Raw genomic sequence first — 26,224 nt, 5'->3', positions numbered from 1 at the left:
GCTCAGCCCTAAGCTCAGTGCTTGGCACATAGTAAGTGCTTGATAAATCTTTAATAATTAATTAAATGAATATTCATTGTCCCCTTTATCCATATCAATTTTTTCCCTCCTGTTGTTTGGTCAACTGTCTCTCACTTTGATGTATGACTTTTTGTCTGTGAGACTTTTACAAATGTTTTATATTTCCTATATATATCAGTTTTTTGTTTGGCAGCTAGTTTTAAATCAATGGTATTTATTGATGAATGAATTTGTGGCCATTCAGTATCTGTATTTAGAGTAAGCAGGTTGAAGATTTATTGGGATAAAGAGAGCAGTTTTCAGATGTCAGTGTGCCTCAGATAACCCCCTTATATGGTTCTCACATTTGGTTGGGATGTTGCAGGAAACGAAGGCTAAAGAAATGCTTTACATTATTTGTTAAAAAGATACAATTAAAAGACAAAAACACCCAGTGACATTCGTGCCAATATTGGATTGGGTGTTTTGGATCAGATAACAAAGAGTAACATTCTCTTTCACCAATTTTTGAAATTATAAAGTATGTTTATGAATCTATCTACCTATCCCTATCTTAAAGAATAACAAATGAACATTCACTCAACTTAGAAATAGAAAATGCTTGCTACATATTTCATTCCCCCTCCCTCCAGGCTTCTGTTTATCCCCTACATTTTACTCAAGGATAATCACTATTCTGAAGGTGGGGCATGAATAACTAATTTGTGGTATCTTTATGAATGGAAGTCATACAGTAGTGAAAAAGCGTGAACTCTGATTCATACATCAGCATGACTGATCCTCAAAAGCCCTGTTGAGTGACCAGCAAATCACAGAAAAATGTATTCAATATGATACCATTTAAATTAGCTCAGATTTCAAAATCATATAAAATGTAACAATATGTCATTTGTTGATACATGAACAAGTAGTAAGATTGTTATAAACAGCCATAATTTTTTTTATTTTTTTAATTTTTTATTTATTTATTTTTTTTAAATTTTATTTTTTATTTCAGCCATCATTTTTAACACTATTATTTTTAAAATTTTTTCTTTGATCTCCTAGAAGATACTAATGGTTATGTTGAAGTAAAGTGAAGTGAAAGTCACTCAGTCATGTCCAACTCTGTGACCCCATCGACTGTACAGTCCATGGAATTCTCCAGGCCAGAATACTGGAGTGGGTAGCCTTTAATTTCTCTAGGGGATATTCCCAACCTAGGGATTGAACCGAGGTCTCCTGCATTGCAGGTGGATTCTTTACCAGCTAAACCACAAGGGAAGCCCAAGAACACTGGAGTGGGTATCCTATCCCTTCTGCAGGGGATCTTCCTGACCCAGGAATTGAACTGGGGTCTCCTGCATTACAGGTGGTTTCTTTACCAACTGAACTATCAGGGTTATGTTAGGTCATAGCCAAATAAACAGAAAGACATTTTCATTCATTATGTTAGATAAATGGATAAGATGTAATTCTATTACAAATTAAATAAAAATTAAATGGACAAATTAAATGCAAATTTAGTAGCTTCTGGGGTTATTCACCTATTATTTGAGTTTTGCCTCAAATTTAAGCAACATCACAGGATGTTTCTCAAAGGTACCCACTTGGTAGAGTTCTTCCTCCAGAGCCATAAAGGACAGCATTTGACAGAGTGTGCATGTACTTTTAATTTACATTAATGGTAAACATAAAGGTTTCACTGTTTTATATGATTTCAATGTTTCCAGTCAGCTGTATCTTAAGATATTTAATGCCATTTATTCGCCTAGAGCCAGACTTCCTGGAGTGTGAAGTCAAGTGGGCCTTAGGAAGCATCACTACAAACAAAGCTAGTGGAGGTGATGGAATTCCAGTTGAACTATTTCAAATCCTGAAAGATGATGCTGTGAAAGTGTTGCACTCAATATGCCAGCAAATTTGGAAAACTCAGCAGTGGCCACAGGACTGGAAAAGGTGTTTTCATTCTAATTCCAAAGAAAGTCAATGACAAAGAATGCTCAAACTACTATACAACTGCACTCATCTCACACACTAGTAAAGTAATGTTCAAAATTCTCCAAGCCAGGCTTCAGCAATATGTGAACTGTGAACTTCCAGATGTTCGAGCTGGTTTTAGAAAAGGCAGAGAGGAACCAGAGATCAGATTGCCAACATCCTTTGGATCATCGAAAAAGCAGGAGAGTTCCAGAAAAACATCTATTTCTGCTTTATTGACTAGCTAAACCCTTTGACTGTGTGGATCACAATAAACTGTGGAGAATTCTGAAAGAGATGGGAATTCCAGACCACCTGACCTGCCTCTTGAGAAATCTGTATGCAGGTCAGGGAGCAACAGTTAGAACTGGACATGGAACAACAGACTGGTTCCAAATAGGAAAAGGACTACGTCAAGGCTGTATATTGTCACCCTGCCTATTGAACTTATATGCAGAATACCTCATGAGAAACACTGGGCTGGATGAAGCTCAAGCTGGAATCAAGATTGCTGGGAGGAATATCAATAACCTCAGATATGCATATAACACCACCCTTATGGCAGAAAGTGAAGAGAAATTAAAAAGCCTCTTGATGAAAGTGAAAGAGGAGAGTGGAAAAGCTGGCTTAAAACTCAACATTCAAAAAACTAAGATCATGGCATCCAGTCCCATCACTTCATGGCAGACAGATGGGGAAACAATGTAAACAGTGTCAGACTTTATTTTCTTGGGCTCCAAAGTCTCTGCAGTTGGTGCTTGCAGCCATGAAATTAAAAGATGCTTAATCCTTGGAAGGAAAGTTATGACCAACCTAGACAGCATATTAAAAAGCAGAGACATTACCTTGCCAAAAAATGTCCGTCTAGTCAAGGCTATGGTTTTTCCAGTGGTCATGTATGGATGTGAGATTTGGACTATAAAGAAAGCTGAGTGCCGAAGAATTGATGCTTTTGAACTGTGTTTTGGAGAAGACTCTTGAGAGTCCCTTGGACTGACTGCAAGGAGATCCAACCAGTTCATCCTGAAAGAGATCAGTTCTGAGTGTTCATTGGAAGGACTGATGTTGAAGCTAAAACTCCAGTACTTTGGCCACCTGATGCCAAGAGCTGATTTCATTTGAAAAGACCCTAATGCTGGGAAAGATTGAAGGCAAGAGGAGAAGGGGACAACAGAGGATGAGATGGTTGGATGGCATCACCGACACAATGGACACGGGTTTGGGTGGACTCTGGGAGTTGGTGATGGACAGAGAGGCCTGGCTTGCTGCAGTCTATGGGGTTGCAAAGAGTCGGACACGACTGAGCGACTGAGCTGAACTGAGCTGATATGAAGTGTGAAAGCATTAGGGTGGTCGCTGCGTTAGGCTCCTGCTGCTTGCGCTTGTCTGCACCCCCCTGTTGCTCTCTGGCCACCCGCATATGGTGGCCTTCCTTATTTTCCTCCTGCTATGCTGGTCTTGGGTCTTCTTCCTCGTTTTCATCTCAGATAGCCACCCCTACATTTTACCCTTCTTGGGGTAAAATTTTCACTTCTAGGTTTTATCCTACTCTTCTCAAAATGTGGCCCAAAGACCAGCAAGTATCTACTGGTGATACCTGGCAATTACCTGGGCTTTTTGTACGCTGGACATCAGACTCCACCCTAGACCCACTGAATCAGAATCTGCATTTTTAAAGACATCCCCAGGTGATTCATAAGCACATTAGAGTGTGAGAGGCTGCTGTAAACTCACATTTACGGCTCTTCCATTTGGGCTCTGTGTCAGCGTCCTGTTAGCTAGAGGACCATCATGAGAAGTCTCTTCATGAAATTAGGAATCGTGTATTGTGTGCTTTTTTTGGTCTTTCTTTTTCCTCTTGTGTGCTTATCCTTCATTTGTTACTTGCCTAGAACCTCAAAGTATTGAAACTCTGACGGAATTGCTTGTGGGTGTACTTGTGCTTGTTAATTAATAGATTGGTCTCTTTCTTTCTGTCTCTCTCTCTCTCACACATTCACACACACATTTCCAGGAGGGCTTTGGCTAGAGTAAATGTTCTAGCTGAAATCCACACTGCACAAAGACATCTTCAGAAGTTGCAGACTAAAAAACTCTATGAAAGGTCTCATGATATATTTTCTACACACCCTCAAAATGCAGAGAACTTTTGTTTCTTGTTGGTTTTGCAGCTCTCTTGGAGCTTTGTCCTATATGGGGGCTGCCTAGGGTTGCATGTTTTATGATACTTAAGAGTTGTTCTATGCTAGTATTCATTGGCTCTAGCTGATTGTTTCTGATTTGTTTTGTCTGATTCATGCTTGATCAAAGTTACATTTTTATTGTAAACACAAGATTTTACATAATCATTTTTCTCCGCCCTACTGTTGCTGGCATTATTTTTTAAGTCAAATTTTCTATAAGACAGTAAAATTTAAATTATATTCAAAGTGTTCTGATGGAAAGAAATTCAGAGAACATTATGTATAGAGATCTGATGGATTACTTGATACTTCCATTTGTTAGTTCTCTTTAGGGGAAAAGAAACCTAATTTTCTGTAATCACTCTGTCAACTCCCAATTTTCATTCATATGACAAACATTTTGATAGTGAATTGGGTTCTATTTTATATACACCATTTTTTATCTGTGAACAAGGAAAATTCCACCAACTTCAGGTCCAATTTTAGGAGATGTCAATTAAAATTACTTCAGATAACTTTCCCATATCTCAGTGCTGTGCTATTCTTTTGTTGATTTTAATCTGTGGAGAAGCTGGGACACTGTTTTTTTTGCCTCCATTGGTATCTTGCTCTAAGATTGTTTTCCTCCTCTCTGGCAGCTCCTGTTCTGCTTCATCTCTTCTTCTCAGGCTCATCTTTCTATATGGGCATTGCTTTACGTAGTTCCTCAAACCCACCCCTAGACCTCCTCATTCGCTGCACAGTCTCTCTCTAGGCAACATCATCCGTTTCCATGGCTTCAAATACACATACGTGCAGATGACATATAGATGCCTGTCTTTTATTTCTCCAAACTTCTGTCTGAGCTCCAGGCTTATATAGCCAGTGCCTACATGATATCTCAACTTGGATGATTTAAGGAGACCTTAAACTCAATATGTCTAAAACTGACTTCCGGATTGTCCCTCCATATCTGCATGTAGGTAGGGAACCTGTGTACAGATCTCTCTGTGTTTGTGTTCTCCCTTGGCTTACATGGGTTGTGGGATGACACTTCCTTTAATGGTTACTGGATCACCAAGGGACACGCTCCGGAAATGATTTCCGAGGCTGGAAAAGGGTGAAGCAGAAGAGCAGATGCTGTTTGTGCCTGTCCCACGTGTTCTTGCCTGTCCCCAGAGTCACTTGCAGAGGGTTCCTATGTATGCCCTTGATTTCCTTTGTCTCTCTGAGTGCTTTCTCTACACCCAAAGTGGTAGTTTGGGAAGCTTGGGGACTTGATTCCACAGGAACAATCCTTAATCAAAAAGAAATTGGATTTGGTAGATGAATATCTCTGCTTTCTTTCCTCTTGGAAGAACTGTTTCTCACATTGTCCCAGAGGTCCCCAGCAGGCTTGGATCCATGGCCCACTGCAGTAACCCACCCATTAATGCACACTTTGTTGGTTTTCTACTGTTTCCTCTCTCACCCCTTCCTTAAGTTCCTAGGTATCATTTTTAAAATAAGTGTTTTTCCACAAAATTGTTTTATTAGGATATGCTTTTGGGAAAACTGAGCCTAAAGTATTCAGTTATCATTGGAACCAACAGCCCACTGGCATGATCTCTTGCTTCCCTTGCCTCCAGTTAACATGTGAGGACTGGAGTCTGTCTGGGCGAGGTCACTAAGCAGGCCCTTATGCAGCATTTGGGAGAAAGGTTATGAAAACAGCACACTGAAGTGAGTTTGCATGTTTTTAGACGATGAGTATACATGTGAGTTTCTTAATATTAGGTATAATCGTTAGTAAAAGAACCTAAAAAAGGAAAGTGACCAGAGTGACGGCTCCTGGCCATCACTGTTACGTGGGTCTCTTCCAGCACAGTGCTGTCCAACAGGAATGTCTGCTGTAATGGAAATGCTACATCTCTGTCTGCACTGGCCAGTTGGGGAGCCAGTGGCTAATTAGCATTTGAAATGAAACTAATATAACTGAGGAACTGAAATTTAAATTCTATTTAATTTTAATTAATTTAAACGTGACTGGTATCTACCATTTTGAACAATGAAGTTCTGACGTTCTAGTGCTTCCCATTTAAGTGAGTGCTGCTACCTGAGTCAGAAAGCTAAGAGTTCACCCTAGCATTTCCCTCTTTCCCATATCCAGTATACAATTTATCCCAAGATCTTATTAACATCCACTCATCACTTTGCCAACAAAGGTCAGTCCAGTCAAGGCTATGGTTTTCCCAGTGGTCATGTATGGATGTGAGAGTTGGACTGTGAAGAAGGCAGAGCGCCGAAGAATTGATGCTTTTGAACTGTGGTGTTGGAGAGGACTCTTGAGAGTCCCTTGGACTGCAAGGAGATCCAACCAGTCCATTCTGAAGGAGATCAGTCCTGGGATTTCTTTGGAAGAAATGATGCTAAAGCTGAAACTCCAGTACTTTGGCCACCTCATGAGAAGAGTTGACTCATTGGAAAAGACTGATGCTGTGAGGGATTGGGGGCAGGAGGAGAAGGGGACGACAGAGGATGAGATGGCTGGATGGCATCATTGACTCGATGGATGTGAGTCTGAGTGAACTCCGGGAGTTGGTGATGGACAGGGAGGCCTGGCGTGCTGTGATTCATGGGGTCACAAAGAGTCGGACACGACTGAGTGACTGAACTGAACTGAAGTGAATTATCTCTAATACCTTGGTCCCTTTGTATCCTCCCTTCCACCGCTGAAACACAAGCTATCATTTTCTCTCATGTTGACTACTGGAATAGTCTTCTAATTTTTCTCCCTATACTCTCTCTTGACTTTCTTTAATCTATTTACTACCCTGTAGAACTTCTCAAAATGCAAATTATCATCACCAAGTTGAAATGTTTTAATGGCTTCACATTGATTTTAGATTAAATTCCTGCACCCTTAACATGGCTTACAGAAGCCTTATGTGGCTCTTTCTAGTTTTTTTTCTATTTTGGGATACATTCCTAGGAAGCAAAATACTAGGCAATGACAACATTTTTGTTTACTTCATTCATTTATCTATTAGTGTGTCATGTTTGTAATGAGAGAAAAACTCAATTTATATATATATGTATGTATCTTTAGATACCTGTCTTAAGAGTACTAATGTTCTAAGGAAAATTATCTACTATTCAGTTAGGAATTTGGTTTTTACATGCTAACAGAAGAAAGCTCTGCTAACCTAGGGTGCTGGTGATGGTGGAAAGGTTTGAAGTGGTGATAGATGAGAAGATATTTATGAAAACAGGAGAAAAGTGAAACTTTAAGTGAATAGTAGATTTGGAAAGGAATGAGAAAACCATGAACTGAAAATGAGATAGGGAAAATGTGAGAGGTGGAGAAAGTCAACTTTACTAATAATCTTTATTTTTAAAAGTAAAAATAATACATTTTAATTAATGACTTGTTTTAAAAATAAAAATAATACATTTCATTGTGTCATCATCTGTAAATATTAAAAATATAAAGAAAGCAAAATTAATTGTTACCTAACCATGGATAACAACTGTTCATATTTCAAAATATTTTCTTCGTATATTTTTTAAATATAAATTTACTTATTTTAATTGGAGGCTAATTACTTTACAATACTGTATCGGTTTGCCATACATTGACATAAATCTGCCACGGGTGTACATGTGTTTCCCATCTTGAGGCCCCCTCCCACCTCCCTCCCCATCCCATCCCTCTGGGTCATCCCAGTGCACCAGCCCTGAGCACCCTGTCTCATGCATTGAACCTGGACTGGCGATCTGTTTCACATATGATATTATACGTGTTTCAATGCCATTCTCCCAAATCGTCCCACCCTCGCCCTCTCCCATAGAGTCCAAAAAACTGTTCTAAACATCTGTGTCTCTTTTGCTGTCTCACATACAGCGTTATCATTACCATCTTTCTAATAATAATCTTTAAAAGGAAGAAAAAATTCAAGTGAGGCAGAGGAGGGTCCAGAATGGATGAAGGTTAGGAGATGCTGGTTGTGTCCTCAGCCTAGGTGAGTGGAGTTGTACTTTAAGGAGAATAGGGAGAAAAGACTTGTCTAAGGATTTAGTCTGGAGAATAGTAGATATAAAAGAATTTCAGCTTGAATTTAAGGATGTTGACCTGAGGTCATATTGAAAAAAGTGTTAGATACAGCTGTATTTATATATCTCTATGTCACTGGAAGGATAAAGGAGAAACAGAAAAGACAATAAGGAATTAAAAGAGCCCCCCTCCCTTTTTTTTACTAGAATGGGAGTAGAATAGGAAAATAAATAATGATAATCTAGAAAAGAGCTGCAATCCGTCCTCCTGAGGCAGTAGCGTTCCAATCCGGCAGTCAACTCCCCATCCCTTCTTCAAAGAGAATAAACATATTTCCTTGCCTCTTTCTGGGACCTTTCAGGGAACAGATTTCTGATTAATAATTTAATCATTAAATAATGTACTTAATCATTAAATAATCTGTAATTACTGATTAATTTTTATACTGTTAACAATGTATTTTTCTACCACTTTCGAGGGAAATTATATTTAAAGAGACACACCCTAGAGACATCAGTACCTTAACTCAAAGATTCAATAAAGAGAACATCTCTGAGCCTCAAAGTCACATATTCATCAGCCTCTTGAGAACCAAAACTGGCTCCAATTACATGGCTGGCTATCACTTTATTAACAGGACGATGTTATTCCAAGAAATTCTTGTTTAGGAAGGTGACATTAAAAATGACTCGATTACTTATTTCAGGAGCTTCTGGAAAACCCATTTTTTTCTGAACAATGGACCACTCAGCTAGCTTCCTTATCCCTTCTCAGCACACTAGATCTCTCTAGGAGGTTTACCCAGAGAACTGACCACCTTCAAGATTCCCTCCCAGATCTCACCTCTCTCCACCTGTCCTACCAATGTTGTCATGACCTCTGCCCAACCCCATTCAAACTCCTGCACCCCACCTTCCACCAGAGAAAAATCCACCTGAAACAGACCTCAGACCTCATAGGTATCTCTTGTCCTTTGCTTCTCCCCTCAAGGATGCTACAAAGACTCTGTCAAGATGGTAGTCTTTCTTATCACAGTGAGTAATAAAGTTGCATTTGCTTCAGCCATAGGTTGTTGGGGTGGTATTTTCAGGGAATCAGCAGTTGACACATGGCCCCCAGTGGGTGTTATAGTGTTTTCAAAAATGTCACCCAGCAGATTCCATCTGGATATGATATGGATTTTCTTAATAGAAAGATGCAATGTTTAAAGATGTTCATGGACCCCAGAAGAAGACCTGAGGTCAGAACACAGACATCTCAGCTGCTCAGGAGCTGTCTTAGAAGCCAGCAAAGATCTGCCCTCTTCACTCACCTAAAACCCATGGGCACATCATCAGGAAGTTTTAGAGGCATTCAGTTCAGTTCAGTTCAGTCGCTCAGTCGTGTCCGACTCTTTGAGACCCCATGAATTGCAGCACGCCAGGCCTCCCTGTCCATCACCAACTCCCGGAGTTCACTCAGACTCACGTCCATCGAGTCAGTGATGCCATCCAGCCATCTCATCCTCTGTCGTCCCCTTCTCCTCCTGCCCCCAATCCCTCCCAGCATCAGAGTCTTTTCCAATGAGTCAACTCTTCACATGAGGTGGCCAAAGTACTGGAGTTTCAGCTTTAGCATCATTTCTTCCAAAGAAATCCCAGGACTGATCTCCTTCAGAATGGACTGGTTGGATCTCCTTGCAGTCCAAGGGACTCTCAAGAGTCTTCTCCAATACCACAGTTCAAAAGCATCAATTCTTCGGTGCTCAGCCTTCTCCACAGTCCAACTCTCACATCCATACATGACCACAGGAAAAACCATAGCCTTGACTAGACAGACCTTAGTCGACAAAGTAATGTCTCTGCTGTTGAATATACTATCTAGGTTGGTCATAACTTTTCTTCCAAGGAGTAAGCGTCTTTTAATTTTCATGGCTGCAATCACCATCTGCAGTGATTTTGGAGCCCAAAAAATAAAGTCTGACACTGTTTCCACTGTTTCCCCATCTATTTCCCATGAAGTGATGGGACCAGATGCCATGATCTTTGTTTTCTGAATGAGAGCTCTATTTTACTTTCATTTCATCCACTAGTACCTACTGCCAGAAAAGATCTCTATATACTACATACAAAAATGATAACACATATTGGATGTTTATGAAGGGTGAAAATGTGTTAATACACCAAATATTTGTGTACTCATTTGTTTATAATGAGCACTTAGAGTAATGTCTTCACAGAAAGCATAGAATAATTAGTAAATTCACTAAGGCCCATTAGGATGTTTAAAGGGACGGGATTAATGATTGCAAAGGGTATTATATTCACATAAGTACCATTTCTATTGCAAAGCATAAATTGTTTCCTGAGAGCAAAAGAAAGTTTTATTTAAGTTTTTGGGATAGCCAGTCTTCTGTAATCAAAATGCAGCCTGCCAACTCAGCAACTTTCTTTTTATTGGGTAAATACTTCTATTTCCTCTGAGCAATTCTGAAAAATGTACTTACTGCTGATTTGAAAATGCCTCATGCTTATTTATATCAGATTTTGTGATTTAGCTAGAAACCAGAAGGACTGCTGACCATGAAGTGATTTTGAAAATTGATTTATAATTTTGACTTAGGTTGTAAGATAGAACAAGGATATTTTCTTTATTCATTTTGCTGAAGCCTCATCAAGTCTACCTCAAAAAACTCTTCCTTAGTTGCAGTTACATTTAATATAAAAATATTATCCCTATATTATATATAAAAAATGATATGTTTTATATATATAAAACATTAATAAATGGGAATAAATAGTATAGGCTAGCATTTATTAAGTCTTTACTAAATAGTAGAAGGACATTGTGCTAATAATTACATCACCAGATTTTATCATTGCCTTGCCCTGATGAGGTATGTGCTGTTATCATCACCATTGTACACACTGACTAACTGAGGCCTTAATAATTGACCAACTTGCCCAAGGTCACACAGCTAGTACGTGGCTATGTAGGACTCATCTTGGTTTGGATTCACCGTGAAGTTCCTGCTTGTTAGCATGATGCTGTGTTGTGAGATGCAAGTTCTTTAAGAACAAGGACCAAATCTCATAGTGAAGTTCTCTTAGAGTCAGTATGCTGCTGCTGCTAAGTCACTTTAGTCATGTCCGACTCTGTGCGATATCATAGATGGCAGCCCACTAGGCTCCTCTGTCCCTGCGATTCTTCAGGCATGAACACTGGAGTGAATTGCCATTTCCTTCTCCAGTGCATGCATGCATGCTAAGTCACTTCAGTCGTGTCCGACTCTATAGGACCCTGTGGACAGCAGCCCACCAGGCTCCTCTCTCCACGGGATTCTTTAGGCAAGAATACTGGAGTGGGTTGCCATTTCCTTCTCCTGGAGTGAGTATATTTGTGCACATATTTCATGAAATGTAGTAATATTGATTCAGAAAGCTATTAAGTGATGTGAACAGATGGATACCAAATAAATGTTGGAAAGGATAACAGATAATTTAGTGAAAATGTTTTTCATTTCCTCTCAAAAAATATAAGCTGACTAGATAGATCATTACTTATAAAAACCAACCAAAAGAGCCAAGTTTCTTTCATTCATTTCATGAACTTTATTTACTCTATGTTCAGTGGAGAATGTCCATTGTGCCAAATTCCCTGGAAGCAGAATTGAGAAAAACACAGTGATAAAGACAAGGAATTCAACAATTAAAACACAGTGTGATATAGAACAAACTCAGAACTCCAGAAATAGAATAGACAAGTGTGGCCAAGTAATGCAAAAGCACTTCAATGAGGAAAGGGCAGTCTTTTCAACAGATGGTGTTAAAACAATTGCATATCCGTTGGCACAAAGATGAACCTCAACCTAAAACTCACACTTTATACAATAACTAACTCAAAATTGATCATGAATCTAATGTAAAGTGCACATCTATAAAACTTATAAGAGAAAATCTTCATAATTTAAGACTAAGCAGAGTTTTAGACATGACTCCAAAAACCAATCCATAAAAGAAAAATCAGTAAATTGGACTGCATGAACTTTATAAACTTTTGCTCTGAGAATGACCCTGCTAAGAGAATTAAAGGACAATTCACAATTGGAGAGAAATATTTGCAAATCACATTATCTGACAAAAGACTTGTAGATAGAATATATAGCAAACTCTCTGAACTCAGTAATGAGAAGATAAACAACCCAATTAGAAAATGAGCAAAATATACTGAACAGACATATCACTAGAGAGAAAAGACAAATGGCCAATAAAGCATGAAAGGATATTCAACATAATTAGCCATTAAAGTATTTTCTCATTAAAGCCATGGTGAGACATCACCACACACCTGTTAAAAAGGCTAAAATAAAAATTATATTGATAATATCAACTTTCATCAAGTATCCAGAACAGATGGATCTCTCATCTATTGGTGGTAAGAATGAAAACTGAAACAATCATTCCAGAAAACAGTTTAGAAGTTCTTTTTAAAATAAAGTTATACGTTCACTTACCATATGATCCAGCAATTACCCTCCTTGATATTCATCCTAGAGCAATGAATACTTGTCACCAAAAAAAAAAAACCCTATTCATAAATGTTCATAGAAGCAAATATCCCCAAACTATAAACAACCCAAACATTTTTCCATGGGTGAATGGATAGGGAAACTATGCTATATCCATACAGTGGAATGTTATTTTTGTTTGTTTTTTGTTCAGTCACTGAGTTGTATCTGAGTCTTTGTGACCCCGTGGACTGCAGCACACCAGGCCTCCCTGTCCCTCACCGAGTTTGCCCGAGTTCATGTCCATTGCATCAGTGATGCCATCCAAACATCTCATCCTCTTTCACCCTCTCCTCCTTTTGCCTTCAATCTTTCTCAGCCTCAAGTGGCCAAAATATTGGAGCTTCAGCTTCAGCATCAGTCCTTCCAATGAGTATTCAGAGTTGATTTCCTTTTGGATTGACTGGTTTGATCTTGAAGTCCAAGGGATTCTCAAGAGTCTTCTCCAGTACCACAGTTCAAAAGCATCAATTCTTCAGCACTCTGCCTTCTTTATGGTCCAGCTCTCACAACCATACATGACTACTTAAAAGATCATAGCCTTGACTATATGGACCTTTATCAGCAAAGTGATGTCTCTGCTTTTTAACACGCTGTCTAATTTTGTCATAGCTTTCCTGCCAAGAAGAAATCGTCTTCAAATTTCATGGCTGCAGTCTTCATCCGCAGTGATTGGAGAGTCAAGGAGAGGAAATCTGCCACTGCTTCCACCTTTTTCCCTTCCATTTGCCATGAAGTGATGGGACTGGATGCCATGATCTTAGTTTTTTTTAATATTTGGTTTCAAGCTGGCTTTTTCACTCTCCTCCTTCACCCTCCTCAAGAGGTTCTTTAGTTCCTCTTCACTCTCTGCCATTAGAGTGGTATCATTTGCATATCTGAAGTTGTTGATATTTCTCCTGGCAATCTTGATTCCAGCTTGTAACTCATCCAGCCTGGCATTTCTCATAATGTGCTCTGCATATAAGTCAAATAAACAGAGTGACAATAAACAGCCTTGTCTTACTCCTTTCTCAATCCTGGAGATTGAGAACATGGAACAGTCGTTCCATGCAAAGTTCTGACTGTTGTTTCTTGTTCTGCATACAAGTTGCTCAAGAGACAGGTAAGGTAGTCTGCTATTCCCAGCTCTTTAAGAATTTTCCACAGTTTGTTACGATCCACACAGTCGAAGGCTTTCGCATAGTCAATGAAGCAGTAGATGTTTTTCTGGAATTCTCTTGCTTTTTCTATGACTGAGTGAATGTTGGCAATTTGATTTCTGGTTCCTCTGCCTTTTCTAAACCCAGCTTAGACATCTGGAAGTTCTTTGCTCACATAAGCATGTTTCACTGAGCCTAGCATGCAGAATTTTGAGCATAACCTTACTAGCAAGGGAGATGTGTGCAGCTGTCCAGTGGCTCGAACATTCTTTAGTACTACCCTTTTAGGGAGTGAGTATTGACCTTTTCCAGTCCTGTGGCCACTGCTGGGTTTTCCAAATTTTTGGACATATTGGGTGCAGCACTTCGATAGCATCATCTTTTAGGATTTTAAATAGCTCTGCTAGAATTCCATCACATCCACTAGCTTTATTAACAGCAGTGCTTCCTAAGGCCCCTTTGACTTTGCACTCCAGAATCTCTGGATCTGCCTGAGTGACCACACCATTGTGGTTATCTGGGTCATTAAGATGTTTTTTGTATATTCTTCTGTGTATCCTTTCCATTTCTTCCTGCTCTCCTCTGCTTCTTTAGGTCTTTACTGTTACTGTACTTTATTGTACCCATCTTTGGATGAATGTTCCTTTAATATTTCCAATTTTCTTGAAAAGATCTCTAGTCTTTCCCCTTCTGTTATTTTCTTCTATTTCTTTGCATTGTTCATTGAAGAAGGCCTTCTTGTCTTTCCTTGCTATTTTGTGGAACTCTTTAGTTTAGTTGGATGTATCTTTCCCTTTCTCCCTTAGTTATTTATTTTTTTTACATACTCAATTCCATTTATATGAAAGTGGTCCATGGCCTGTTAGGAATCTGGCCACACAGCAGGAGATAAGCAGTGGGCAATCAAGCAAAACTTCATCGGTATTTACAGCTGCTCACCATTGCTCACATTTCTCCCTGAGCTCTGTCTCCTGGCATTAGATTCTCAAGAGAGTGTGAACCCTACTGTGCCTGAATCATCCCAAAACTATCTCCCCACCCCCGTCACTGAAAAATTGTTTTCCATGAAACCAGTCCCTAGTGCCAAAAAGGTTGGACCCCACTGCTTGAACACATCAAGCACGCGCCCTTCTAAGTCATCACCGGCTCTTCCCTCAGTCTAGGATTCTCTTCCCCTTCGTCTGCGTTGTCTCTCAGGTGTTTAAGCTCTTAGCATCCTCCAAAATACTATTAAAATTGTAGTAGCTTCCAGTCCATCTTTCCTATCTCTTTTCCCTGCTTTAGTTTTCCCTTAGTGCTTATTACCTTCTACTTTTCCTCAGAATATATTTTTACTATTTACTCTTTGCTTTTTATTCTCTACTATTCATAGTTTATAACCTCTATGAGGGCAGAAATGCATGTCTGCTATTTTATTCTTCACTATTTTATCCCTAACATTTAGAACCTTTTTGTTTCTATTGCTGCTGTAACAAATTACTACAGATAAACTACACACATTTGTTAACTTCCTGGCTCTGAAGGTCAGCAATCGAAAATTGATCTTATGGAGCTAAAATCAAGGTGTTGGCAGGGTTGCCTCCTTCCGGAGTCTCCAGAGGGGAACCCGTTTCCTTGCCTTTTTCAGCTTCTAGAGTCTGCCTGCATTGCCTGGTGAGGCTCCCTTCCTCCACTTCCAAAGTGCCTCTCTATTTTCTGCTCTCATCGTCACATTTCCTGTCTCTCTGATGGTTACCTTCTTTTAGAACCTTTGTGGTTCTTCCATAAGGACCCTTATAAGGACATTGGGCCATCCCAGAAAGTCCAGGCTAATCTCTGTATCTCAAGATATTTTATACAAGCACATCTGAAAATTCCCTTTTGCTGTGTAAGGTGACATATTCACAAGTTCTGGAGATTAGGACATAGACATCTTTAGGGGATTGTTCTTCTGCCACAGGGCCTAGTATGTGTTAGGATCTACTGAATGCCCAGTATAGACCAATCAATGACAGATAACCCCCAAATAAATGGCCCGATTCTAGTTAATAATAAATGTGACACAGTAAAGAAGATGGTGTGATCTAACAATATAATAGTGAATGACTGCAGGGATGAGGATGGAGAGCTCTGGGGAAGAAACTGAGAGATTAACGGGAAGAAAGACTCAACCAAAATCCCAAGTGAGGAACCTCTCAGATAGAGAGAAAAGCAAACACAAAGAACTGTCAGATGTGATTGTTCTGGGGACTCAGATGGTAAAGAAACTGCCTGCAATGCAGGAGACTGAGGTTTGATCCCTGGGTCAGGAAGATCCCTTGGAGGAGGAAATGGCAACTGATTCCAGTATTCTTGCCTGGAAAATTCCATGGGCTACAGTGCATAGAGTTGCAGAATGTCAGACATGACTAAGTGCACACAAAGCTCACAGCTCATGTAGACAGGAGAAAAATCACTTGGGCTCTTCTAGGCCAGTGAGGAGCTCTGATTATATTCAGAGGCTGATAGTAAGCCATGATGGTGGAAAATGGATTATGGAGGGCAAGAGTGGATGTGTGGAGATCTGTTCAAAGTTCATGCGAATAGGATTATTAGACTATGGGAACAATGGATTATTCCAAAGTTTTGGGCCTGAGCAATGGAGTGTATGGCAGTGTTAATTACTAGGGAAGACTTGGAGAAGAGCAGCTTTGTGGGAATGTCAACAGTTCTGTTTTAGGTCTGTGAAATTTAAAGTGCTTATAAGTCATCCAAGGGGCCATGTCAGGAAGACTTCAGTTGTGTGCACCCAAAACTCAGAGGAACAATCAGTGATTTTGCTCTGTGCTTAAGGAGTATTGTGTAGCATGGATATCATTTACAGGCATGGGACTGAAGGGGACCACTTAGAGACACAACAGGCATTCCAGATAGTGGTAATCGTAATAGCGCTGACCTTGTGCCAAGCCCTGCACTTTGATTTTTATATATATTAATATATTAAAAGTCTTTAATCCTTGTAACAATTCATTGAGATGATATCTTTTATCATATTCCATTTGATAGTAGAGAACACTGAGGTAGTTAAGAAACTTTTCTCAAGGTCACACAGCTAATAACTGGCCAAACTGAGAATCAAACTCAGGAAGTCTGGTTCCAGGGTCATGCTCTTAAACCTTAAATTTGTGGAGTATTGTTCCTCTCATAAGTATAGTCTGGATGAATATAAGGTTATAGACCAAGTCACCATACTGCATACTTGCTCGGAGTTCTGTTATATTATCTTAAGCTACTGCTTGGATGCAGATTGGAACTGGAGTTGATGATAAGCAGAATTCAGTGGTGAGAGAGTTTACTTGCACAAAATATTTTCTTTCCTTTTATGTACACTGACTTAAAAAATTTTTTTTAACTTTTTTCATACTGTAGAGCTAAAGCTTTTTATGCCATGTTAGGGTAGAATTTGAGAAAATATATTCCATGTTTTACATAAATAGTCTTCTCAACAACCCCTAGGAAAACTCTGTGGTTTCGTGAACCACTGCTTGAAAATCTGTTCACCATCATGACAAAAGCAGCACCTCTTTGAAAGGATAAAGCATTTGGAATTGATTCCCAGGATGAATCACATTTTCATAATTGCACAAGATTACTCACAAATTCAAGGGAGTTAGATTTGAAAAACGAAATAAAAATCAAATAAACCCAACTTATAAACTTTGCTTACAGCATGTTCTCTGATAACACCCACGGAATGTTTCTTGTGTCAAGACTCAACCTGAAGATGCTCTGGAGAGGAATTTCCTCTTCTGTGACTTCGTCAGTAACACAATCAGAGTGGCAATACACAGTGTTCTTATTCCACTGTGTGGGACATAGAACAGTTTGTTGATTAACTGACTAATGAATATCTGTTCAAGACAGTCTAAGGTCAGAGTCTGATGAATGAGTCAAAGGGCAGTTTTCCCAAGAGAAATTTGAGCCTGAGTCCTCAAGGTATAAGGATGAATATGGTAATGATGAAAAACTGCCTCTGGTTCAGCATGTGCTTTGGGCATAGTAATTGAACAAAGACATTCACGGATGGTTGATTGAACACCTACCATGAGCCCAGCACTGGGGTTGCAATAATAAGTTAGAGAGGCAAATGAGCACTATTCTCAGGAAACTCATGGACACACAGGAAAAATGGATGGTCAAATAACACAATTAATGGGGGAAGACAGAGTTCTGTGGGTATGGGGGTAGGTGAAGACATTTTTCTGGTTGGTTCTCACCACTTTGATGATCTGGCTCTGATGTAATATTTATATAGAATTATGGCAAAATACTTGAAAATTATTTTCAGCATTAGTGTTGGTCAGAGGATTAAACTGTTTTGAATTCAGTTCTCTGGATTACTAGAATCACAAGCCCATAAGTAAAGAGTAGGTTTCATACACTAAATTACAGATAAGATTTATATTACAGTTGATTTACAATGTTTTGTTAGTTTTTGGTGTATAGCAAAGTGATTCAGATATATATGTTCATTTTACTACCTAGTTACTTTAGATTGGTAGAAGATTGGATACCAAATGTTTTCTTTCTTTAAGGTTTTCTATTTCTTTCATCTGGAGAAGGAAATGGCAACCAACTCCAGTATTCTTGCTTGGAAACTCCTATGGACAGAAGAGCCTGGCAGGCATACAGTCCATGGGGTCCCAAGAGTTGGAAAGGACTTAGCGGCTAAACCACTATCGCTCCTTTCATCTACTGACACCTAATGTTAAGGTCTCCTAAATTATCTAAATTATCAAGATGGTAATTTTAAACTATTCACAAACTGCTTTGCATCTCTTTCTCTTCTCCAAATCCCACTGAAAATAGGTTAGCAGGTATGCTCCTTAAAAGTAGGCTATTTTCTGGAGGAAAACACCTATCTGCAGGCGCTGAGAGATGCATTAATTACTTCACTTATTCTTTCATTAATTCATTTTCATTGATTGAGAGCTGGAATGCACTAAACGTTGTGCTTAGAGCTATGGATTCCAGACCGAGTTCCCCCAAAGATGTCCACATCCTAATCCTAAGAACTGGTAAGTAGGTTACATGGTAAAGGGGAATAGAAGTTGCTGATCATCTGACTTTGAAATGGGGACAGTAACCTGGATTACTCAGGTGGGTCCACAGTAGTCACAAGGGTCCTTATTAGTGGAAAAGGGAAGCAGAAGGAGGAGCACCAGTGAGATGGCAACATGAAAAGATCTTAGCCCAGTGTTGTTGTTGGCTTTGAAGACAGACAAAAATGAGGCCACAAGCCAAAGAGTGCAGGTACCGTCCACAAGCTGAAAAGGACAAAGCAATAATAGATTCTCCCCTGGAGCCTCCAGAAACAGCCCAATCCTGTTGACCCCTCACCTTTAGTCCAGTGAGACTGATTTTGTGCTTCTGACCTCCTGAAGGGTAAGATTTTAAGCCACTAAGTTTGTGGCAGTTTTGTGTTACAATAGCAATAGAAAATGAATGGTACAGACTATAAAAGATAGTTCCTGCCCTCAAAGAGCTAACAGGTTGGTAGAGATGGAAAGAGTCTGATGAGATAAGGTTACAGCTACCACACTGAGCACAGATCAAGGAGGGCACTGCAAAAGCCTTGTAGAAAGGACTCTTTCTGCACTGGGTAAGACAAAAAGCCACAGCTGCCGCTGCTGCTGCTGCTTTTTTTTTTTTTTTTTTTCTTATGCTGCCCAAGCAGTCCTCTGCACCCTAGGATATATAGGATGATGTTTTGTGGGTATTTCCCTGCACAGCTGGGAAATTTGTCAGAGAGGCTAGTGGTTGGACCCATAGTGTTGAAGACAAAGGTAGGGATGCTACTTGGGTTTAAAAGAATCTGAAATATTTGTATGTTAAATACTACAGCATACTGAAACTTACATCTTCAACTCACTGTCCTCTCCTAACTCCAAATCTCAGTGTATATCTGGAGTAATTCTGACCTAAGTTGGAGAAAGCATCTTGTCATGAACCAGAGTTACTGTGGGAAGATACATTCTATCCACATACTTACCTTTGCGGGTACTAACCTGACCACCTGGGTTAGGCAATGTTTGACAGGTTATTCCCATGCCTCCAGCAAGGCCAGACTAAAATCTTTGGAGCCCCTAAAGGTTCAAAAACACTATAAGACACATATCTTTATTTTCATTTAAAAGAACACATTACCATATTGAAAAATAAGTTCTGATATTTTACATGATGACTGCATTTTGTTGTTGTGATTATTTTATTCCTGAAGCTATTAAGATAATTTCCTAAAAACTTCTTTCAGTGCTTCTGCCTAGGTCCATGCTCTTTCTGTCTCTGGGTAATCCAACAAAGGCCTTCTGGGACAGTTGTTTATTATTTGGGACACATTCTCATTTTCTCTCCCTTCCCTGTTCCTTTCTTTCAAAAGGACCTGATAGGTTTTTTTTTTTCCCTCCTATAATAGATGTAATTCATTATTTTTCATTGCAAGGACTATACATTTAAATGAAATTAGTGTAATTCTTTCTATAAACATTTATTTAGCCCCTGATGTTTTAAAACAGAAGAAGTATTAGTGTCTTAAAACAGAAGAATGTATTAAAACAGAAGAAGATCTATACTAGAAATAAGGAGAGATGGAGAGGTTAATAATAAACTTTTGCCCTTAGAGACCTTATGATCTCTGGGAAGTGCTACCTCGTTGTAAACCAAAGGCACAGATCACTGGGTCCTAGGACTTGTCACATGACAGATGATGTGGGTTTTTTTGTGGGGTGGTGGGTGGTGGACGCTGAGGGTAGGGAAATGTCAGCAGCTTTCTGGGAAACTCCAAATCACATTCCTACCTTCTAAGTTTGACTTTGAGAAGGAGCCTGTATGTTAATTAGTATCAGCCACTTTCTGAGTATCTATCCTGGATAGAAACTGCTGGCTATAAAAAAAAAAAAAAAAACTCAGAGAATAAGCAAGTGATGGAATTCATACAGCATAGTAAGTAGGAGAGCCATAATGAATCCTGACCACCTGGCCTCGAAGTTCATCTTGTCGCCTATGCTCAGAGGCTCTTTAACTTACTGCTGCTGCTGCTAAGTTGCTTCAGTCATGTCCGACTCTGTGTGATCCCATAGACGGCAGCCCACCAGGCTCCCCCATCCCTGGGATTCTCCAAGCAAGAACACTGGAGTGGGTTGCCATTTCCTTCTCCAATGCATGAAAGTGAAAATTGAAAGTGAAGTTGCTTAGTCGTGTCTGACTCTTAGTGACCCCATGGACTGCAGCCCACCAGGTTCCTCTGTCTGTGGGATTTTCCGGGCAAGAGTACTGGAGTGGGGTGCCATTGCCTTCTCCTAGATGGCTTGTATTTCTCTCATGTCAGGTTTCCATAAAATCCTGGTGTGCTACAGACTACTCAGATCAAATAATAATAGGATTCCTTCTCTCCCCTCAAGGACTCTTGGTGAAGATCAACTCCTAAAGAGCTGTTAACAAAAAGTATCAATAGAACGGAGTTCAGTGTTCCAGTGTTATTGGAACACATTGTTCCAATGTTATTCTGAAGCCAGTCAACATCAGATATCAGGATTGTCTGACTAATGGGGCTTTCACATTACTTTAGCTTTAGTGTTTATTTAATTAACCCCACAGAAGGTGTTAGAGGAGTTCACTATTATTTATCATTTCATTTTTGGCTGTGCTGGGCCTCCTTTGCTACGCTGGCTTTCCTCTGCTTGTGGAAAGTGGGGGCGACACTCTAGCTGCAGTTGCAATGCGTGCACTTCTCATCACAGTGGCTTCCCTAGTTCCGGCTTCTGGGCTTTGGAGCGCAGGCTCAGTAGTTATAGCGCATGGACTTAGTTGCTGTGTCGCATGTGGGATCTTCTTGGATCAAGGATTGAACCTGTGTTTCCTGCATTGGCAGATGGGTTCTTTACCACTGAACCATCAGGGAAGCCCAGGAGTTCATTATTATTCATCACTGCCTACTTACTACAAGAGGAGAAGGGTATGTATACACTTTATGTTAATTATGTGCTAATAAAAACAACTGTATATGGATGGAAAACAATACATTTGGGGCCATGAGAAGAGAGACTTTCCCCAGTTGTTTTCCTCTCTTAGCCTATACATTATCCATTAAATTAGACTTTTAAACATGCTGTCCTTTAATCATACCAGAAAATTAACCATAATTTAATAAAACATTAAACAGAAAAACCTATTAATCTCATTGATATCTTATAGGCCAGAGATGCTATTGAAAATATCTAGCATTTGACAGGGAAGGAGAATGAATCACTTAACAGATTTGAAATTAAAAGTCTGAAATTTACTGATAGATACTGTAAATTTCAGACTTTTAATTTCAAGTCTGTTATGTGATTCATGTAGCAGTACGGAGAAGGCAATGGCACCCCACTCCAGTACTCTTGCCTGGAGAATCCATGGATGGAGGAGCCTGGTGGGCTGCAGTCTGTGGGGTCGCTAAGAGTCAGACATGACTGAGCAACTTCACTTTCACTTTTCACTTTCATGCATTGGAGAAGGAAATGGCAACCCACTCCAGTGTTCTTGCCTGGAGAATCCCAGGGACGGGGGAGCCTGATGGGCTGCCGTCTATGGGGTCACACAGAGTCGAGCACAACTGAAGGGACTTAGCAGCAGCATGTAGCAGTATGTGAGTTCTAGATCGCTGAGAAAAGTCAGTAACTTACATAAATACCCCAGTCTCTTTAGACCCCTGATTATTATTTCTCTTGTCTGAAACCAGAGATTTTCTCCAACTGCTAATTTAAGAACAGTAGCTAAAATTTTAAAAGAATATCATTTTTCTTTTCCTTTTTTACAGAACCTAGCAGACATAGCTAGTTGTCTCCTAAACACTCCAAAAGCTATTTCTTGCTTCCTTTCTTGGTAATAAATCTTGATTTTGTTTGGAATAATAATTAGACAGGTTCATCTCCTGAACTGAGATAAGGTTAGACTAGTCAGAAATTGCATTCTCCTTTGCAGCTACTACATTTTCCAGCTTTTCTTACAGTATATGAGGTCATAGGACTCTGTTATTGACAATGAAGGTGAGATTATGTCAGGAGGCTTCTGGAAAGGAATTGTTTTTCTGATAAAATAGCAGTTGTGTCACTGCTATCCTGTCCTCCTTTCTTTTTCCTCCTTCAAATGTAGACACGATGCCTGGGGCCACAGCAGCCATCTTATGACCATTAGAACACAAGTCACAAGAAACGGCAGAGTTAAAGGAGCCCCTTTCACATTAGCATCATTGAAGGTACCAAAGATTCTCTGTCTTCAGACTTTCACTACCGTATTAAGTTTTGAGGTACATATTTATCTTGATACTTCAACATTTCTGGAAACAAGAATGTGTCATTGGCTTGGAAAATATAACAGAGCTCTCCTTTCATCCCTGAGAACTAAGGCAGGAGATGGAGGAGATGGTGGATTAGATGGATTTTAGAAACACTCTTTAAAGTAGAAATATACCTACTTTCAAAGTTATCTTTAAAGCTCAGAATCAGTGGCGTTTCATTTTTTTAAAAACTATTTTAAGAATAACTTCTCTTAATGCTAAATAAGTGTTAAATATTGCATTTCATATTTATCCATACAATTATCTCAAAACTGTTAAGTGCTTCTTCTCTTCTCTATTTAACTTCCTGTAGCACTTCTCAGTTGAAAGATCTCTTTCCCTCTGCTTTTAATTGTTATTAGGCATCCACTTACTGAGAAGGATGAGTTTACTTTATGGCATCGTGTGGGGGATTTCAGTGTGCCTAGCCTTCCTCACTGCAGTGATGAGAGGTAGCAGTCTGTTTAGCCCTAGACTTATATCAGTAAGTGGCCACTGCAGACATAATAGCTAAATTTGAAAACCCACCCCGATACTATAGTAACCATTCTTCCTCAGGTAAAGAACTAGAAAAGGTGACCAGGACATAATCCTCAGGAAAATGTTTTGTTTCCTGCTAGCTGGAGCCCTGCTGCAATTCTGTTATGAACTACTCCAGTACGGCAAAAGGATGGAGGAAATGGTTTTTAAAACATCCTTTCTAATTAGTGCTTGTTGTAATGCCAGTAGGCCTGCTGGCCTTGAAATTAGAACAAGGCAGGACAGACATCAAAATGCAGGGGAAGCCTTAGAGCAATAAAATGCCTTAACTCTTCTACTCCATCGCGGTGCTACAGCCAGACAGCCTCTTGTGGTACGTGGCTGTTCATCTCTCTGCACTATTATAAGGGTTCCTAAAACCCCAGCTCACTGGCCCAGCCCATGTGGGAATTTTCCTAACTGACTCTCAGTAATGACTCCTAAAGGTCAAACTAACAAGATTCAATTGGTTGAGTTCCTTGGACCAGGTAGGATGCCCCTGATTTTTTGTCACTTTTAAACAGATGTCCTTGAAATTCTGGGTGGTTCCCAGAAACCCTCTCCTTTTACTGCAAAGATGAGTCACTGAAGACTCAGTCATCAACCATGATCTGGGGCTGTGCTAACAGTGACCATTGAAATTATCAGATCATCTACAAACCACCTTTTCATTACTAGCTTTAGCCTCTTGATAGAACAAATCTTCACTAGATCTGCTAACATTTTGCTGATACAAGTTTCAGAAGTACTAACTTGAGGGATGGGGCAAGATTTGAGCAGTAGAAAGGAAACACCAGCAAAATGGACTGAATACCCATTCTTGAGTAATAAATGGGTTGTAGAGTTTTTGCTCTTATCATTCTGTCCCTAATCAGTAGAACAGTCCCGTTTAAAATGTGCCACAGTTTTTACCGTTTATTCATAAACCTTAACAGGATAAGAATATCTTTTCACAGAACTTAAACATGATATCAGCAGTAGAAACTGACCTGCTGAGAAATTAATGGGGCTTTCCAGAAGTCATGATGAGTAGTTTCTTAGAGAAGGAGAAAATTTCCAATCGTAGAAACGCCATCTGGATTTCCAGTCTACCATCATTCCTCTCCTAATCTTGAAATTTCATGCTTGCTGTTTTTATTCTTTTGATGGACTTTCACTTCTACCCTGGAGAGTCCATCCTTTCCCGTATAGTTGTGCACAAGGAAACCTGTACTGAGGACGAGATGGTGAGGAAGGCCTTGGGGTTAGAATCGGAGCCTCATACTGTTCCCAGGAGGTCCTCAGACCTCATACAGGTCCCAGGGATCCTGTAAGAACCAGGGTGAGGTAAATGGGAGAATTCATGTTACAAGAGAATTATGTTCTAGTATTTATCCTGATCCTCAAATGATCCTCTATCGCTTCTGCAAAGGCAAGAAGGGAATTGTCGTGGGTTCCGCATAGTGACCCAAGCACTGAATGGGGAATTTAAATTCCTGCAAGGTCTGTCACTTACACTGTGGCCTCAGCTTCATCATTTTACTTTCTCTGTGTCTTCATTTATAAAGTAAATTGATTGAACTATAAGTACAGCAGTCTTTTTCGGCTCTAACATTTGATGATGATAGAAGCTTTGTGATACGATGGAAAAGGCACACGTGCAAGTGAACTTCCAGTGATACGTGCGATTTTTGCCAGGTTGAGCTGTCTGAGTTTTAGTTTGTTATCAGTAGAATGAAGAGAATAGCATTTGGCAGGCAGGGCTGTTGTGAAAATGAGAGATGATGTATAATAAGAATCAGACGAAGCCCCAGAATGCAGATGGTTTTTAATAGAAGTGTTTTTATTCACCACGGTGACCTAGTCCTGAATGGTCTCACATTGTATGCTGTGGTTTTAGGCTGATATCTGTCCCCATTGATACATAGCCTGGAGTGGATACTGCTGCCTGAGAGAGGAAATGAGTCAAGGTCCTAGCTCCATGTGAGAATGGAAGGGCAGCTCTGTCCCAGGACCTCTGAAAAGCCCTAAGAGACATTAGTGCCCCTTTACACAATTTTGCCTCCACCCATTCTCTGTGGCCCTGAGATCGTCCCCAACCCCACTTAGCTGATTGAAATGTTCTGCTGATGAGGGAAAATGTGGAGAAGCATGACTGGTAGTTTTCTTCAACTTTGGGAAAGGAAAGAGAAACTCAAGAGCCCCTTGAAATGCCATCTTAAAAGTCAACATTAAAAAAATGAAGATCATGGCATCCAGTCCTATCACTTCATGGCAAACAGATGGAGAAACAATGGAAACAGTGACAGACTTTATTTGGGGGGGCTCCAAAATCACTGTGGATGGTGACTGCAGCCATTAAATTAAAAGACATTTGCTGCTTGGAATAAAAGTTATTGCAAACCTAGAGAGCATATTAAAAAGCAGAGACATCACTTTGCCAACAAAGGTTCATATAGTCAAAGCTGTGGTTTTTCCAGTAGTCATGTATCGATGTGAGAATTGGACCACACAGCAGACCGGGCATCG

This window comes from Capra hircus, chromosome 20 (assembly GCF_001704415.2).
Source record: "Capra hircus breed San Clemente chromosome 20, ASM170441v1, whole genome shotgun sequence".
NCBI lineage: Eukaryota > Metazoa > Chordata > Mammalia > Artiodactyla > Bovidae > Capra > Capra hircus.
This window is presented reverse-complemented; position numbering follows the sequence as displayed.